Here is a 19,894-nt window from a genome sequence, read left to right on the forward strand (position 1 = left end):
AAAGAATGTGTAGTCTTTGTTGTTTGGTGATGTGTTCTGTAACAGAAATTATGTGATTTCTCTTCTTTAATGTGTTAATGTGTGAATTACATGGATTGATTTCCATATATTAAACCAACTTTTCATTGCTGGGATAAAACCCACTTGGTTATGATAATCTAATGTCTTTATATCTTGCTAGATTCAATTTGATAATATTTGGACTTTATGTCTATGCTTACAATGGGTATTTGTCTGTAATTTCCTTCGTATATAATGCCCTTAGCTAGATTTGGCATCAGAGTTACGTTGGCCTCATGAAATAACTTGAGAAGTATCTTTACTCTATAATTACATAAAAGAGTGTGTAGAACATTAGTGATGTTATTTTATTAAATATTTGAAAGAATTCCTTATGAGGTGCTTTGGATTTGAATTTTTCATTGTGGGAATTGCTTTAATTACAAATTCAAATTAATAAATAGATATGGAGGGGCACCTGAGTGGTTCAGTCAGTTAAGCGTCTGCCTTTGGCTCAGGTCATGATCCCAGGGTCCTGGGATCGAGCCCCGCATCTCATCAGGCTCTCTGCTCAGTGGGGAGCCTGCTTCTCCTTCTCCCTCTGCCTCTTCCCTCTGCTCATGCTCTCTCTCTCTCTCTCTCTCAAATAAATAAATAAAATCTTTTAAAAATATAGATACGGGGTTTTTAGATTTTCTACTTATTGTGGTTAGAGCATGTACTCTACCTGATTCTTTCCCACTTATCAAAACACAATTTACATTCAGTGAAATTTGTAGCTTTAAGCATACAATTCTATGGGTTTTGACAAATATATCATAGTCACCAAAATCAAAATATAGAGCAGGGATCATCCTCTACGACCTCTGGGCCACATCTGGCCCATAGTCTGCTTATGTTTGGCCCTTCAGGTAAGAACCTTTTTTACATTAATAGAGAGTTGTAAAAATAGAAACAAAAAAGGATCTATGACAGGGACCACACATGGTTCTAAAATATTTCCTATATGACCCTTTATAGAAAAAAGTTTGCCAAGCCTTGATATAAAACAGTTCCACAACCCCCCAAAATTCTACTGTGCCCCTTTGTTATCAGCTTTCCCCTTTAAGTGCATCCCTAAAGAACAACTGAACTATTTTCTACCTCTGCTAGATTGGTGCTTGCAAGAATACCATATAAATCCAATGTTAAATTATGTAACCTGCAGAATCTGGCTTTTACTTAGTACAAAGCATTTGAGAGTTACATATGTTATTTCATGTACCCGTAATTCCTACTCTTAAAGCATGGACTTCTGATTTCTCAACTCCTATCTGGATTCTCAACTCCTACCTGGAGCATTTAGTCAGATCTCTTACTTTGGTCAGAAACCCAGCATCCCCAGGCAGTGAGCAACTGCCAGAATCGCTCTTCTGAAACACAGCATTTGGCCAAAGACTCAAAAGTTATGTACAAATTGCTGGGGTTTCATCTCTGCCTTGGGCCTTCCTTTCTTTTACTATACCTTGCAAATTCCAGCTGACTCAGCACACCCAAATGGTGCTCCATAAGAACCCTGGGCCTCACTTTCCTGTGCTGCAGTTAAGAAAGTTCAGGAAACTGAATGCTGAGTTCACTGCATCATTTCCCTTCTCTCAAGGACCACAGCCCTATACTTGCCCAACAGCAAAAAGTAGTCCCTTTGTATGTTTTGCCCATTTCTTACTTTTTTTATGGGGCTAGGGGAGATCAGATCCAATATCCATTATTCGTTCATGGCTGGAATTAGAAATAACTTTGTTTTGAATCATTTAAAAAATGAATAAATTACCTGTAAGCATTTAAACAATACTGATATCAACCCAGACAATGTCAGTTTGCCATTCTACTATTTTAGCGAAACTACGTTTATACAAATGACCTCTATAAATGTAAATGTATAAATGTAATGCACATTTATTAAATTGTAATAAAATGTAATGCACATTTATTGAATTGTTTACCGAAGGCAACTTTGATTTTACAAAACTTTGTGCAAAATTTACCTGGATATGCTGCCTTTGAGTTGTGTTTATTATCTGTAGCTGTGCCACTGTTGTATATAATTAATACAACTAAAAATATTGAGGCACAACACAGCACAGTACTTTCCCATTGTAAGTGGGGTATATGTTTCAGGAACCCCCAGTGGATATCTAAAACCATGGATAGTACTTAACCCTATATCTACTAGGTCTTTTCCTATATGAAAATACCTCTGACAGTTTAATTTATAAATTAGACACAGTAAGAGAGTAACAACAATAACTAATCATCAATTAGAATGATTATAACAATATATTATAATAAAAGTTATGCGAATGTGACCTCTCTCTCAAAATATCTTATTGTACTGTACTCACCCTTCTTCCTGTGATGATGTGAAATGATCAAGTGTCTACGTGATGAGTTGCAGTTAGGTGAAATTGGCTTTGTGACATAGTGTTAGGCTACTGTTGATCTTCTGACAATACATCAGAAGGATTGTCTGCTTCTAGACCACAGTTGACCACAGGTAACTGGAACCACAGAAAGCGAAACCACGGATAAGGGGGAACCACGGTGTGTATTGCATATAATCCATTGAAAGTCATTCTTTATAGAGTATTACATTCCTCTGTTAAGAGAAAAAGATAATAAATAATGAAGGGCCAGCTGCCATTTTGAATTTCTAGCTTACCATTGCTTCGATGCTCAAAATATGAATTAGAAAATGTTGCATTACGTGCCATAGTTTACAAGTCAAGTTTTATTTGTTCTATACTTTTCCTGCAGAACCCTGGGGTCTTGTGAGGTATGAGCAAGGTAACTGTCTTCTGGGCTTAGAAAGTATCTCCCAGGAAAGCAGGGAGGTGGAGTGGAGCGAGATTGTGGTTTTGAGTCAGACTAATAGGGACCTAAATCTTTTATTGAGTATATCACTTTAGACAAATTTTCTTATTTCCCTGTGCCTTATCTTCTATTTTAAGCATAATGGAGGCAGAATTTCCAACCTAAATGGGTCGTTTTGAGATTTAGATGATGTATTATATACAAATAACCCACCTCAATCCTGGGCCTTAGTAGAAACCCATTGGTTAGGTGCATCTGTTCTGTCCCTATTCTACCACCAGCACTACTAAAAAAGTTTTCATGTATATATATTTTAATTTTATATGTGTGTATATGTATATATAACATATAATACAGACGTATTTGTAGAAGAGAGAGCAGTTTTAAATCACATCTCTATCCTGTGAAATTGGAAATTTACCACCTTTGTGCCTCAATTTTCTCATCTGCACAAGAAGTGTTATGTTCAGCTGCTCAGGAATTTTTTGAGGATGCATTAGCTTTCTGTGGGAAAGTAGAGCTTTTGGAAACTCGGAGAAAGGAAAAATTAAATTCTAGGAAATAATTTATTCGTCAAGGTGGTCTTGCGGAGGAAAGGCAAGGTTTTGGTACTACCTTTTAACTGCCATTTTCATTTCCCTGAGTCTTAAGTTTGGGTTTCTCTAACAACCATAAGCTGAGTATATTTTTGTTCTAAAAACAAAACAAGTAAAAATCTTGAATTGTTCCGAACCAGTGCCCACAGCCAGCATTACCTTTTTGGAAGCTACAGTTGCTCTGATTCACTGTTACAGTCCAAAATGTAGTGCCTTTCAGGAGAATGCTCCTTGGAAGCAGGGAGTCTGAGTCCATTGGGATATCAGTGTGAATATTGTCATTGGCTTTGGCAAGATCTTTAGACCTAATGTTTGGAGGTGAAATATAGTCACTGTGCCTTTCAGCAGGTGTGCCCTATAGAGCAGTAACACCCAAATACCTGAAATCTGATGATGACAAACCTAAGTATTTTCTCCTCTCCATTTCAAAGTCCCAAAGTCCCCTTTTAGTTAGAAAGAAAGAGATCCTTTTAAATAAATGGGAGAAATAGTGAAGTTAAATTCTTGGTTAAAGTATTTTAATCATCAGACTGCATGATAGAAATGAATGTGTCCACTCCAGCAAACATAATAGCATTACACAAAAGGCCTAAGGAGAAAAGAAATGAATATGCTTGAGAGAAAATGAGAGGCAGAAAAGAAAAAAATCTGCAAAGTCATGTAGGGTGTGTGTGGGCTGGGGGGTGGAGATGAGCAAAAGTGCAAGGCAAGAATACCACGCTTGCATTTGTTTTTTAGTAACTTTTTAAAAAGTAACCTCTGCACCCAACGTAGGGCTCAAACTCAGGGCCCCAGGATCAAGAGTCGGCTGCTCTAACTGACTGAGCCAGCCAGACACCCACACACTTGTGTTTAAATAGAACCCACAGACTGAAATTCACACTCACTCTGAGTTGCCATTTTGCTGTCTTCAGGGCCCATGTGGCAAGATCCTTCTAAAGGATTAGCAAGGGACCGTGGAAGGAAGAGTTGGAGTCCAAGAGACCTGTAACCAAGAGGATTTGGAGTCCAAGAGATCAGTAACCCTAGCCAAGTTATTTAAAGCCTTCTGATCCTCCATTCCAACTTCCTGAAAATGGGTGTATAACAATAATTGTACTTTACATGAATGTGATGAAGAGGCCATGAAATGAAGCATGATAATGGTTACACGGTGATAATATAAACTTTTTAACAGTGCAAAGTTTAGTAACTCTTGTTTGTAAGTATGCAATATTGAACTTTAGAGTATGGGCCCTATTCAGTTCAGCACACAGTAAATTCCACAACAAAGCAAATTATATTCATTTCCAGTTCACAGATCATTTTGAAGTCAAATATTTTAGGGTTTTTAAAGCATTATTATAGGTTTCACAATAGAGTCTGTTTTACATAATTTATTGCCCAAGTTCTACCACTAACCACTTAGCATATTCTACCACTGACCCTATACTCCCAGAGTTGTATATATCTTATAGGATTACTTTATCTCATAAAAATATTGAAGACCTCTATAATAAGGGGTTTTTAATATTTTAAGTTTAGTGGATAAAGTTTTAAAAGTATCAGCTTCATGAATTTTCTTACGAGCTTCAAGGTACAAATTAATAACCACTATTGATCAATGGAATGATATTTCTTCCTCTCACACGTATCCTTCCCCTCACTTCTCCACATCCCCAAACACCTAACTTTTAAGTCTTTTTTTCCTGTTGAGTCTGTGACAAAATTAACATGGAGTTCAGCAATTTATTAAGTAAAGTTTCAGAAAATATCTTTTGATCTAACATATCAAAGAGAAGAATCTGGGATCCCAAAGTCTACCTAGCAAAAGATAGCGTTGTCTTTTCATCTTACAGTTGCATAGAGGTGTTACTTGATAAAGCTGTTTGGTTGTATAAAATAGAACTGCACAGGACCATCCTTCTGGGGGTTAACTCCATAACCTCACCAGTTCCTGTGGGGTTCTCAAGCAAGAAAGACTCTCTGTCCATATTGCTTCTGCATCATGCAGCTAATCTTTAAGGACACAGAGTGACATTTTACCAATCTCAATAACACCTGGTAAGTGCCTCCTGTTGATAGTAGTACTGTGTTTTAATGAACAAATAAATGGCTTATCTACCCTTCTTGGCAAGAAACCCCAGCTATTGAGGCGAAGCACCAGCTCTCCCTATGTTACTTGGGCTAATTGACTCTTTGGATGAAGTTAAATCACACTTATCCCCAGTGGGATGTATGTTTGCCAGTAATCAATAGCTCAACAAGATCCACATGGCAGGTAATTAAGTAGAAAGTAATTAATACCCATCAGAGGTTTTATTAACTGTTTGCCATTCCTTCACTCAAAAGTCCCACTGTACTGTAAATAAGAGACGAAGAGGCAAGAGGAGGGGGCGGGGGCTAGTTTTGTTTTGTAGGAAGCCAAATAATTGCTATTTTCTTCCTGGGTTCATCCCATTTTGAGGCCAGGAACTGCTCTTCAAGTTACCATTTCACTGGCTTGTTCTCTTTGTTTCATTTTTGCACATACTCAAAAATAGGATCTCAAATGTACTATTGTAGAAAAACTTTTATTCTGATACGAAGAAAAGGGAGAAAATAAGATAGCCACAGTATTAGGGAACCGTGTGTTGAAGAAACTGAGTGCCGATAGGCTAAATTTGGGGGAATCAGTTCTACCTAAAAGGAAGCGAAAACTGTTTTCTTGGTGAATGGCATGCTCTAGATGTCTTTAGTTATTTTTTGTTACTATCTTAGGTACTTTAAATTAATCATTAAAAGTTTTTTATTTTCACTTTTGCTGAGAATAAATTCTGCCTGTAAAACCTCACTTATATCAAGAAAGATTTTATATTGTGGACTTTTTGGAGGACACGTTCAGAGGACAAGAGTCTTTTCTTTATGCTTTTTTCTCCTTGCTCATCTTTTGATCTGGGAAAGAAATTGCGTTAGTCTCCAGAGAAGTCCTGGCTGTAGGTGGGACTCTAAGGTCAGAAAATGACATCAGAATGATGCCTAAATTAAGAGAACACAGAACAGGTTAAACACTGGGAGCCGTACTTCCTTTACTTAGAAATTTCTCACCTATTGACCTGGTAAGACTTAGGGTTTTGAGGCCTGGATCATTTACTTTCCGAAGTCCTTCAGTTAGAGATTGTTAACACAGCAGCATATGTTAATGACAGGGCGGTGGGGAAGAGATTGTTCTCAGATTAGACCTTTGTTACCAAACCTCTATGGTACCATACTAGCATCCCTTTCTTGTAATTACTGAGACTCCAAAACAATTTCCTTTGGAAGTAATAGAGGCACACATGTTCAGGATGACAAAGGCTACCGAACATATGAATACTTGACAAAGTTTTGTGTGCATATTTCACCCTATTAAAATGTTCCATGCTTATAGAATTTTTATAGTGCCAAACAAAAAAAAAATTCTTTTAAATATGACACTATTTTATTCATGAAAATGAGTATTCTAACTGCAAGTCTGAGGACATAATTGAGAAATGAGCACGTATGTCCCTGTAAACTTGCTCTAGAAAGGGAGCTAAAACTATAGATGCTTTGAGTATTGTCTAACTTTTCTATGTATTACTTTTATGCTCAGAAAAATGCATATTGTTTAACTTAATGTTATTTATATTACTATTAGTCAAACATTCTTATAGATATTCATACATGGATTACATCTATAATATAAACGAGTGTGCCATGTGATCACATTATAAATGTTTTTTTCTTTACAAGTGTTCCCCCCCTCCTTTTCTTGACCTCTCCACTTGAACCTCCGAGTACTCACTTATCTTACTGTATGCAAATGTATAATACAATCACATATATGCTCCTGAAGTGCCACGGGGGTTGGAAAAGTCATCCCCGCCCCACCCTTTTGTAACCTCAAAGAACCACCCTGCCCCCCTGTATTAGGAGATAAAACCCATTTGATTCTTCCTTAGAACTCAGAGTCTTCCTGTTCACCTTTCCTCATGAATCCCTTGTTTATTTGTCTTTGCAAAACCCATAAACCCTTCCTTTTTCAGTCCTTTTTTTTTTTGGAGATGTCTCTTATTAATGAATGTTCTATTGCAGTTGCCTGAATAATAAAATTATCTCATTAACTGTCCACTGCATTTTGCCTTCCACCGTACACCACACACACACACACACACACACACACACACACACACACACACGCATGTGCACAGGCATATTTTTTTTTGTTTTTTTTTTCTTTTACAAGAAATGAAATCATATTATCCTATCTATCGCAACAGGACCTCATGCAAATTCTCCCAATAAAACTAGTGTTGTTTTAATTCCTTATTTTTAACAACTGTAGAATATTCTTTGGTTTGAATGTACTGTAATATATTCCCTTACTGATGAGCATTCACTTTGCTTTCAATTTTTGCTACCATAAACAATAGATAATATATATGTTCACTTTTATATTTAAAAGAGATACCATATAACTTAAAAAAAAACATGTAACATGTAACATTTCCAAAATTTAAGAGTACCCCTTTGCTAGCATCCCTGCCAAAATTTTGCCAGTCTGATTGGTATCATATTAACATGACTTTACTATTCCACTGTCTTTGTCAACATAGCTTTGTTATTCTGGGGGATTCTTACTCAGAAAGATGAGAGTTGCAAACAACTTTATTTTTAATTCTAAGAACCTCCTGAAAGATTCATCAACTCTTCAACAGAAAGTGTTAAATGACAGTTTACATCCAAGACTCTAAGCATCTTGCCTCAGTATACCTGGCTGTATCCAATAATCCTAAATCTTATTTCATGATGCTTCCCCAGTCCTCATCAACTCCCTGCATTGACGGATCTACTTTAAACCAGACTTCAAAAACTCATGAATATCCTCACTTGGACCGCCTCTCTCTGAAATACTAGTAGGCTCTCTGGAGGTGGTGCGGAAAAGCAAAAAAACTCATCTCCGTCTTATCTACAGGTTGTTTGGTGTTATTTTGCAAAGCCTGTATTTATAGGAGGAATTTCAAAACTTCTTTCCATGGGAAGTTGAGGTCACCCACTTTGCAGATAAAGGGACAGATGAATTTTTTTAAAGATCTTTCTTGAAGATCTTATTTATTGGACAGAGAGTGAGATCGAGAGCACAAGCGGGGGTGGCAGGCAGAGGGTGAGGGAGAAGCAGGCTCCCCGCTGAACAGAGAGCCTGATGTGGGGCTCGATCCCAGAACCCTGGGATCATGACCTGAGCCGAAGGCAAATACTTAACTGACTGAGCCACCCAGGCACCCCAAGATTTTTTAATTTATTCGTTTGAGAGAGAGAGTGCACAAGCATGAGCGGGAGAATGGCAGAGGCAGAGGGAGAAGATTCCCCACTGAACAGGGAACCTGGACTCAGGGCTGGATCTCAGGACCCTGGGATCATGACCTGAGCTGAATATAGCTGCTTAACCCACTGAGTCACCCAGGCGCCCCAGGGACAGTTGAATTCTAAGGGACAGAATGTGAGTTGCCCATATCAGTCAAAGAATGCATGACCTAAGTGACTGAAGGGAAAGGTCTTAAAATTGTGTCTTTTACCACTATGTTTCCAAAAACTTGTCAATACACAAGGATAAGCATTGCATTCTAAGAAGAGAAATGGCTCTTTCTTCTGGAATCTTAAATTATTCTGATATTATGAGAGAGTGGGAATGTTCTTAATTTGACACATACCTCATAGCTTCTCAGGTGTAGTCTGTACTCTGTCACTAGGGGAAGACAAGTTTAGAGGACTTTCTTATAGTTGGATTACTCAAAAACATAATGCAAAAAAAAAAAAATAGGTATTCTGCTGGCTTCTTTGTATGTATTTCCTCATTTACTTCTCATCAAAAAATACCTAAGAAATAACTACGGCAACAGTCTTTGCATAAATGAAAAAAAAATGGAAGCTCCAAAAAATATAAGTAACTAGTCACTGCTCACACAGGTATGGAGTGACAAACTGGACAAACTAGACTTGGGATCCAGATATATTTGCTCTTCTTGAGCTTGTCATTGTCCCCTAAACTCTACACATTTGAGAGGAGAAACTAGATGTCTCTGTTAGAACCATAACACACCGTTAAATGGGGACTTCAATAGTATGTAAATGCTGTTGATGACTCTAAAAATCCCTGACTTAATTCGTGAGCCCGAATTTCTGTGAGAAATAGGAGAAAAAAAATACAGCAGTCCCGGGCCCAGGAGTACTATTTTACTGTCTGCATTTATTTCCATAGAGGAAGACTCTGAGGAGGTCAGCTGATGAATGGCCAAGATTCTCGAGTTGTGCTGGAGCTTTATCCAAATTTGCTTTTTAGCAAAAGCCTGGAACTCAGGCAGCTTGACAAGTGCATAGGAAACCCAATCACAGAGAAAGGAAATCCAGCTGAGTGGACAGGGTTTCAAGAACATGCAAGAAAGTGAACTCAGACAGGAGGATTTTTAAATGTCTTTAAGAAAATGAAGCACTTACTTGCTGATTTCTAATATTGTGGGAAGCACATTGGTAGAAGGTTAAGACAGCAGTGAGAAGGCAACAAAAAATAGATTCTGGATGATTGCTTCCTGTGCTGTAACCATCATGACAACATCATTTCAGCCACCATTTTTCACATATTTATTACTCTGCATCCAGAATTTATTTTCTTTTTGATAAATCTTCAAGGGGTTGCTATTCTCAACCCCACTTTTCAGCTAAAAAAACCTGAGGCTTAAGAAAGACAAAGACATTTCCCAAAGTTCATAGAGCTAGTAAGTGGCAGAGCCTATATTCAAAGTCAGGCCTTTAACCCTTAGGCCAAAATCTGAAAAGAGGCAAATCCTGATATGTGGATCTCCACAATTAAATAATTTCAAGGATTTAAAATAAATTCAGTGCCAAATATTCCAATATTAGTCTTCTGATAGGTAGAAAGGAAAATATCCTGCTACCTGGGTCTAATTAGAAGCAATTACCAGTACAAAGAGAGTATTGCATGCTACATAGTTTTAAAGAGGAATGTGTCTCCTAATATACCCTAGCACGGGTGCCACACTATAATTACACCGCTAGCTGCCTTGTAAAGAGGCCTTTCTTTCCCCCCTCCAATCAATACAAATGCCTATCAATGTAAAATAGCCACACGGTTTTCTACAATCAGAAAGTAAAAAAGCAAGCCCGGGCTGACATAGTATCTATAATATATCTAAATGTAGTGCTTTTTTTTTTTTCAGTATGCATTACTGGTATTATTTAACATGTATTGAGGATGGCCAGCATGCAGGAATAATTAGAACAATGGACACCTCAAAGGGAACACCTAGGTGCCCTGCTGTACTGCTAATGAAAGGTGCTATCAGAGGCAAATCACACCCAATTAAGACATAAAAAGGAGACATTATTAATGCTTAATTCTGACCATGTCAAGAATCTGTTTGCCTTCCTTTATTGCTGATAAAATTGTTGCCTTCACCTTACTGCAGAAATAGTGGTTGGCATTACATTGTTATAGTCACTGTAACCTACTGGAAATTTTTGTGTTTGTGTATTTATTTGTGGGCTTTGTGATTTGTGTCTTTATCCCAATATCACTTAGCATTAACTTTGTAATTCTTCAAAAAAATGCAAAGCCTCAGAGCAAAACCCGAAAAAAAAAAAAAACAACCTCTTTTCACAACATTCAGAACTGTTCAAGATGAGCTTGATTTAAATTTGCCTGAGCTATATGGACTTGTGAGCTGAGTCTTCGTTTGGTTTCTTGTTTTTTGAACTATGTATACTTTACCGTGAGTATCTGAAGACAGTACATTAGGGAGGTATTACAGTAAGGTTTTTTTGAGGGGGTGGGGGTTGAGGAGGTTAAAATCATTGCACCTCACCTCACTAGGAATTGATGGTAATCCTTAAGCAGTGTGGCTAGATGGCCTTGTTCTCAATGTCCCCTGGTAGCTGCTCAGGGGCCTTCTGCTCCTGTCCCTCACCATCTCTCTTGTGCTAGATACATGGTTCCTGCTGCAGGACTCTTGCTCAGTCTTGGGTCCTTTCTTTACAACTTCTTGAAGGGGCAGTCTTTCAGTTTTGAGCCTGTCTTAGTGAATGTTGGGAATATCCATGTAATGATGCAGAACCTATATTCTCTTTAATGACTTGGATTGTTTTTGTTTTACTTTGGTATATGAGAGGGGTCATAATGATCTTTAGAGGCAACACAACTCTTCCTGTTTGAAATCCAAAATAAGAAGTGGTCTTCCGTTATAGCTGTATCATGAAACTTTCGGAGTAAAACCATTTGTGTTCTCCAGTCAATAGGAGCTTGGTGTCCTGCTTAATATGGCATAGGTAACATGTGTGAGAGGATGGTCAGTTCAACTCAGCAACTGTATGTTGAGTGTTTCATAGAAGCCAAGCTTATGTAAGCTGGTTTCTCAACATCAAAATAATTCATAAGCTGGTCCACTAAGGACTCATATCCATGATGACTCATGCTATAGGGAAATTCTGAAAGTGGTACTGATGCAACATGACAGTGCACAAGGATCCTCCCACACATGTTCTAGGAGCAGAGAGAGAGAGAGGCACAGTGCTCTTCTGATAATAATTTTACCTATTCAAATGTTACACTTTTCATAGTCAGGGTAGGAGAACAAATACAATCTAATCAACACTTTGTATGTCTGCTGGGTCATCTTTACTCTTGAGTAGCGTGATACTTCACTGCTCTCTACCAAAAGGGGCTATGTAAGGAATTGTCAGCTGATGCTAAAAAAGGGGAGAGTTATGAGTGACCAGTAAAAGGACTTAGGGATTAGTCTTCTACAGGAGCAGAATGAAGGGAAGAAATCGTGCCTTTTGCTTTGCCTCAGTATTCCCTCCACCTCCTAAGGAAACACTGTTCACTGATGGCATCAAAAAGAGGAGTATAGATGGCAACAAAGGGCCAGGCCAGATCAAGGCCAATCTACATCTCTTGGGCTGGTGACATATACTCAGAGATGGAATCTGAGCAGTTCCTGGTTCCCTTCATCTCCCAGCAGAAGAGTTTAGGGTCTGATCTAAATACTTAAGAAAATAGGAGTTAAGTATGCTTGAAATTGTCCAACTCTATGACAGATGGATTTCTAAATTCACAGAGACAATGGAATTGTTACATTTTAATACACCTTCCACTTTGAACATTGACTATGATATTCTTTTCTGGTCCTCTATTATACATTGTTTCTTCAAAATTAGTCACTTTTAATATGCAAGATTATGCACGTGGATGTTAATTAATTATTTTTTTTTAAAGTTCTGCTTCTAGCCTGGAACTTTTTCCTTCATATTTCCCCAAATCAGAATGGCAGATACTTCATATGTATGCTGATTATCTGCCTTCCCCAACCATGGCAGGTCTTACTAATTAATTTTAGCAAGCATTCCTATTGAGTCTCAGAATCCTCAACACAGCTCTACTCCAACACCATGATCTATCAGAGTTGTCCTAGGAAATTAAAAAAACTATCCTTGATGTAGATAGTTGCAGAAACTATAATTTGAAGTTCACCCTTAGATTCTTGTCTGTGCTGTGTACTCACTGGCTTGTGGCTGGATCTGTGTGAAACAGTTTTTCTTTGATGATGCTTTCCTGACGTTGACTTTACATCTTTTGTTAATTTTTTATATATTCTATTTTATTCCAACTTTAGCCAGAGTGTGAGTCAATTGTACCACAGTATTCATAGCTGCCCATTACTCTGCCCTCACTCATTTCAGAGTGTCTTTACCTCTGCCATTATGATCCCAAGAATAAGTCACTTCAATTTTCATTGTGTAGAGTATGGGCCCTGGAGACAGCCAGCCTGTTGTATATGGCCTTCCATTGGTTTCTTTATCTGAAAATGTAGATACTTAAGAGTATCCACCTCCTACAGCCACTATGAGGATTAAATGGGTTAACACATGCCAAGCACTTAGAACAATGCCTGCCACGTGGTATGTGTCCAGTACACATTAGCTGCTGGCCATTCTGGTATCACTGGCTGTTGCAGTTGACCCGGGCTAGATGGATTTACTCTCTTTCACCTGTGCATTCTCAACATGTAAGAGCTGATCTCTTATTTAATCAACTTTTACTCACGGAAGGTTCACAATTATGTAAGTGGGGTCACATCAACAACAACAATAGCAATGGCATCAATTCCGCTGTGTCTTTAACTCACCTGCTTCCTTGGAGCCATATTTCTTTGAAAGAGCTCTCAAGTGGTCCTAGGAGTCTTCAGAGAGTATCTTTCCAGGCTTCCCTGATGCACTGGCATGTCCCCCTGCCTTCCGATCGCCCGGCCAGCATCACAATCTTTGTTGTTGCTCTGCTCAGCCCTGCGGTCAAATTTATTGCTGTCCAATCGATCTTTCTGTGATTATGGGAATGCTTTATGTTTACACTCTCCATCATAGGAGCCACGAGCTGCAAGTGGCTATAGAGCACCAATGTGCCCTGAATGACTAAGGACCTACATTTCTTATATCATGCACTTTTCATTACTTTAAATGTAAAGAGCCACATATTGCTAATGGCCATGGAATTGGACAACAATTGAACCTGCAACCACCAGAGTTATGCTGTGTTCTGCATGGATAGGAGGAAGGCATCCATGTTCCTATATTGTGATCACTTAGTCTCTTGGATGCTTAAACAACCGGTGTGTGCCCTGTGCCTCACAGAGCCCTCTTTGAGAAAATCTTCAGTTTCTGTCTGCAGCTCCCCATTCTCCAGGTCACAGATACTAGCCAGGTTGGAGAAGCACATGAAGGAAACATTTAAATTATGTTTCTCGGTCTACCTCTCTACCTTCCCACCTCCCTCACAGTGCCCTCTTTCTAATTTCTTCTCTTCCACATTCCTCTTTCCAAATCAATTTATGCACATTGACTTCCCTAAGAGTATACAACAGTTTGATAGCTACATAAACATGAATTAATCCAGATATTGTGCACATTGATAAAAACGAATTAGTATGTACTGTGTTCAAAGCTGTTAGCATCAAGAAGTGATGAGATAGAAACTTCTCTATTTCTTCTTCCCTCTCCTTTAATCTCATCTCCATTGTCTACTAACCTCTAGGAAATCCTTCCAGTGTGCAAGGATTCAGCCCATGATGTGCATCTTTGTCTTTACACTTCCAATCATCCTCAGTGTATGAATTACTTGGAAAATGCAAATTTATAACCCTGAAATACTCTAGCTACACTGTTCCTCAGTGTTAACAAACTCATCTGCATTCCTCCTTTTACACCTAGATGTGGCCATATCCCACCTCCTGCATGTTTTGGATCTAATCCACCTACAAGATCTCAAACCCAGAAACCCTCTTTCCTAAGCAGCTGTTATCCTTCCACTCCCCTCTCTTTGTTTTATGACACACTAACTTGGATTAGAATTACTTGTATTTATTGCTTCTCCTCTTCAATATATTGTAAATTTCTTGAGAGAAAAACAATCGTTTCCTATTTACAATGCCTTATGCATATGAAGTGACATTTTACTGTATGTAGAATAAATCACTGTGTTGGATAAATGTATAAAGATATCTCCCCGTATTCCTTGACTGCTATCCTGGGGCTTATTTGCAGATCTGTCCCTAACAAAACATCCTGTACCTAGTTTTCATAAAATAAATCTATGCCATTTGATCACAGACCTGCACTTTACTGGTGGGGTGTTTTGTGGGAAGGTTATTTTTTTTTTTTGAAAGATTTATTTATTGAGAGAGAGAATGCCAGAGAGAGAGCATGAGCTGGGGGTGGGGAGAGGCAGAGGGAGAAGCAAACTCCCCACTGAGCAGGGAACCCAATGCAGGGCTCAATCCCAGGACCCTGAGATCATGACCTGAGCCCAAGGCAGATGCTTAACAGACTGAGCCACCCAGGCACCCCTGTGGGAAAGTTACTGAACCTCCTAGAGCCTCGTTTCTCATTTATAAAGAAGAGAGATTCTTTCCAGTATTGTTATGAAGTGATAATAATGAAAAGCACCTAATACAGAGGTACAGCTATTATTCAACTTATCCCTCTGTGGTATATTATGTCCCTTCTCAAAAATTTGAATACATTGAATACATTTTAATACACGAGAGATTACTTCTCACATATTGAGAAAGAGTAAATTTTTTTGGGGGGGTAATGCCTAGTTTTTATGAGAATGTAAGGAAACAGACATGTTCTTTACAAATGCTGGTATGAGTGTAAATTCATGTCAACTTTTGAAAATGTCATTTGGTAATTGAGAAAGAAAGAGAAGGAAAAGGAAGGGGGAGAGCAGGGAGATGGAAAAGGAAAATCAGAGGGAGAGAAGGAAGAGAGAAATCACAACAGATTGGGGGGAGATAGAAAGAGAGGAAAGAAAAAACATGTTGGAGTAGGGAGAAAGAATAGCAAGGGGAAACAGAAGAACAGAGAAAAGCAAAGGAGACTTAATGCCGCAGGTCAGCACAACACTTCTGGATGGAGAAGTGACTAAGCCCAGGAGGACTGAGCTCAGCACCAAGCACTCCGCACTGCTTCCGCCTTCCCCATCCCTCCCGTGGGGCCTCTGCGCAGCTCTTCTCCCTGAACTCACTGTCTGGCCCCGCTCCCAAAGAGGGGAGGACATGCCGCCACTCTAACAAAACCTTCTGTCCTACGCTTTGTTTTCCCTGGCCACGCTGAATATTTCTCATATTCTTTTGATGGTTGTATGTGAATGTAGGATCAATAAGAATTTGATAGCTAACTTCATGAACATCAGAAAAAAACAACAACAGAAATAACTTATAGTATTTTCTCATTCATTCCACAGAGCAACTCTCAATGTTTGGTTGTGATGTGATTTATGATAAGAATTACGCATTTGGTCTTTGGCCCTGTTTCTGGCACAGAGCTCCTAAAACCCTAATTTCCTAAGTGATGGGGGGGCGGAATAGGGGAGGAGGTATCTTTTTTATGTTAAGGTGGTGACTTTTGCACTCCACCTAAGGATGGGGGCTGGTTGCCTGTGAAGCCAACTGTAGATTAGAGGGTTGACTTTCAGTCCCACCCTAGACCTCAGGGCAGGGAGGTTGAATCAGTTGCCTAAGGCCAATGATTTCATCAGCCATGCCTATGTAATGAAGCCCCCATAAAACTCCGAAAGGACTGGGTTTTCAGGGCTTCCAAGTTGGTGAACATGTAGAGATTTGGGAAGAGTGGTATGCTCAGAAGGCGGGGAAAGCTCCCCACCCTTTCCCCTACCTTGCTCTATGTATCTCTTCGGTCTAGATGTTCCTGATTTAATACTCTTTTAGAACAAACACATTTGTAATCGAAATGCCCCTCTGGGTTCTGTGAGCCCCTCTAGCAAATTAATCAAACCCAAAGAGGAGGTCATGAGAACCTTTGGTTTACAGGCAGTTGGTCAGCTGTACCGGTAACCACCTGGACTTGTGACCTATGTCTGAAGTCTTAAGGAGGGAGGTGTGGGAACTTCCAGTCTGAGCCAGTCCGAGCATAGATGGCTCATAACTGGCATCTGGAGTGTGTGTAGGGGGCAATCTTGTGGGACTGAACTCTTAACCTGAGGAACCTGAAGCAATCCCTGGGCAGATAGTGTCAGAATTTAGCTGAATTGTTGGAGACATCCTACTGGTGTCCAAGAATTTCTTGTTGCTGGTGTGAGGAATCCCCCCTCCTGGACACACACACACACACACACACACACACACACACACACACACACACATTGGTATTGGTACCAGAACCTGTTTTATAGGAAATGCTGGCTGACCTCATTTCTGCCACCACCTAGGTGTATCACTTCAGCTCTTTTTGCTCTCTGGGCCTCAGTTTTCTTTCTTTTAGCTGAAGGAATCAGTGGTTTTAGTTTGACATCTGAGTTTCCCAGAACCTGGTGAGTTCTATGGCTCTTCTGACGTCAGCAACTCTCACAGAAGGTCAGAAATTATCTAGTGGACAGGGCTCAGCACAGTGACTCTGCTTTTTGCATTTCAGGCATGACTTCCACTGAGGAAGAGTTCTCTAAACCCTCGTATACTTAGTGGTCACACAACTGTGTCCTATTAGCCAGAGGACACACTCATAATCCTGCCTGTCTTCTCTCACCAGCCATATGTCCGTGTCCTGTCCTTCACTTGTGTCCAGAGTTTGCCCAGCTCCCTCCAGTCCATGGGTACTAACAGGTTCACATTGACGAAACAATTATAGGCCTCATTGGTGGATAAATTTATCCCCTTAAGAATGGCTTCCAACCCCTACAGACTCCTACAGTTTCCCTTCCCAGCATTGTTCTTGGCATTCTCATGAATTGCGTGCTTGGGTGTTTTGGCCCAGGCTGCTCTGCTCCTTCATCAGCTGCTTCTAAAGCCATCTGAGGTCAGCCATCAGCCCTGCCTTCAAGAATGTGGGACTCTCAGTGCTCTAGAAGCTAACCCTTGAGGAACCAAAATAGGATCACATCCCGCACAACACTGAGCACTTGGAGTCACAAGATATTTGTTGCAGAGGAGAAGCTGCTACTCTGTCCCATCCTGTGATGCCTCTTGTCCTCTGTAACTATATTTCCTGTAATTTCCAGATCTTCCCTTCCTAGGATTACTTTGTTCCTTCTATTTCTGCCTTCATCCCCTTTTCCTCACCAGACTGAGACACAAATCATAGGATGATGATGGCATGGTACCAGCTTCTGACCGAGGCACCATTCTGCATTTCCCACCCATCCCATCTCTCACCAGGAGGGCAGAGCAGACCTTTGCTCCACAAGCCCTTTCTTCCCAGGGGATTCATCACATGGAAATAGTGGCCTTGGACAACCCAGTTCATCAGACTTTCAGATATTTGCAAGCTCACGTGAATCCCAGAAATGTCTAAAACTCAATTGTATCCTGGGGGTGAGCACACAGATTCCTGTTCCTTCGAGATCATGCTCTTTACAAGTTGGTGAAGGGTGAGTTTGACAATGAGTTTGAGGTATGATTCAATATATATATACTTCAAAACTTAAATTTTTTTATGGTAGAAACAAAGTGAATATGGGTTGGTGAGGTAGACAAGGAATGGAGGAGTGTGTATGTGTATAAAATCAGTGACCTATGTCTTATGTGAATATTTCTATTTACTGATCCACCAAGGGAATGAATTTAGAGCACTAAAATAAGAAAGTATAAGAAAGCAAGAGCTTACTATAACAGGAAAGTAAAAGTCTGAACCAAGGCCCCAAAAGAATCATAAGAAAGAAAAACAAGCAAGTTAATCATGTCCCTAGCTTCCCATTGGCTATTAAAAAGGCTTTAGACCCACTTTTGTTGTTTCCCTGAAGCAAACATACTGATGTACACTTTGTGCATATTAAACCATTTCCCAGGTTTATTGTTTCTCCCAGGATCTCATTTTTAATATTGTATGCGTTTTTGAAAACTGAATAAATTATTTTGTTAAATTTTATTGTGAAATATATAATAAACACAAATACATACATATACACACAATTTATGTGTATGTATGTGTGTACAGATCAAAACTCTTAAAATATTTTTAGGATTGGGTAAAGAAAGCATGTTAACTTAGCAGAGGAATATATATCAAAACCAAAATAACTTTCACCGAATGCTTACCATTATTATCAAAACTGCCTCGGTGCTTAGAATTGTGCTTTGCAAAACAACTAAAGTGATTTCACATCGTCTAAAAATAAAATGTATATCTTCAGGAACGAAGTGCATACAAGAAGATATGAGAATGGAGAAATAAAACATGAAAGGAATAGGGTACAGTTCTAGAAACTCTGATGTTTACCACATCCACAAGGAAATTTATTATCATCTTTTAAATATGCAAGTATAAGGAGAACCCAAAGAACTTCAACTCCAGTCCTCCAAGTACTATTGATCAAACACAAGTTTCTGGGGTGTTCTAGAGGGCAGTCGGGGAAGCGTGCCTTCTCCGGTGTTTTGGAAAATATGAGTCCAGACCCTCATTGAGTCATGAAATCAATGTAATATATTAGAAGCATTTTTCATGGAATAGAACAAAACAAAATAGAAGAGAAATATAAAATAGAAAAAGATAATGTCAGTGTATTATCCAAGCAAGCCTGCTATTTCAAGAAACTTTGTTTCAGATATGTACATGTACAGAGATAGAAGATGCATTTTTTACTGTGGCTACCTGCCAAGTGTTTTGATAGCTCCTACCTTTCACAGTATTTGTGAGAAACAATTTGCATGGCACCAATAAGGGGGATGTTCTACCCTGGAAGTGCTGCAAATGGTGACCTTTCTGCTAGTACAAATGACAAAGCACTTCACAAATAAAACCCTACAGTTGCAATAATCAACACGAAGTGATGGTGTGGGGGAAGAAAAGGAGGGGAGGCAAGAGCACTGGGGAATGGTTGGCAGTGATAAAGAGGCACTTCAATCTATCAGAGAAAAAAAACGTAGCTATTAGATTAGCTACTGCCC

Source organism: Zalophus californianus, chromosome 13 (assembly GCF_009762305.2).
Source record: "Zalophus californianus isolate mZalCal1 chromosome 13, mZalCal1.pri.v2, whole genome shotgun sequence".
NCBI classification, from domain to species: Eukaryota; Metazoa; Chordata; class Mammalia; order Carnivora; family Otariidae; genus Zalophus; species Zalophus californianus.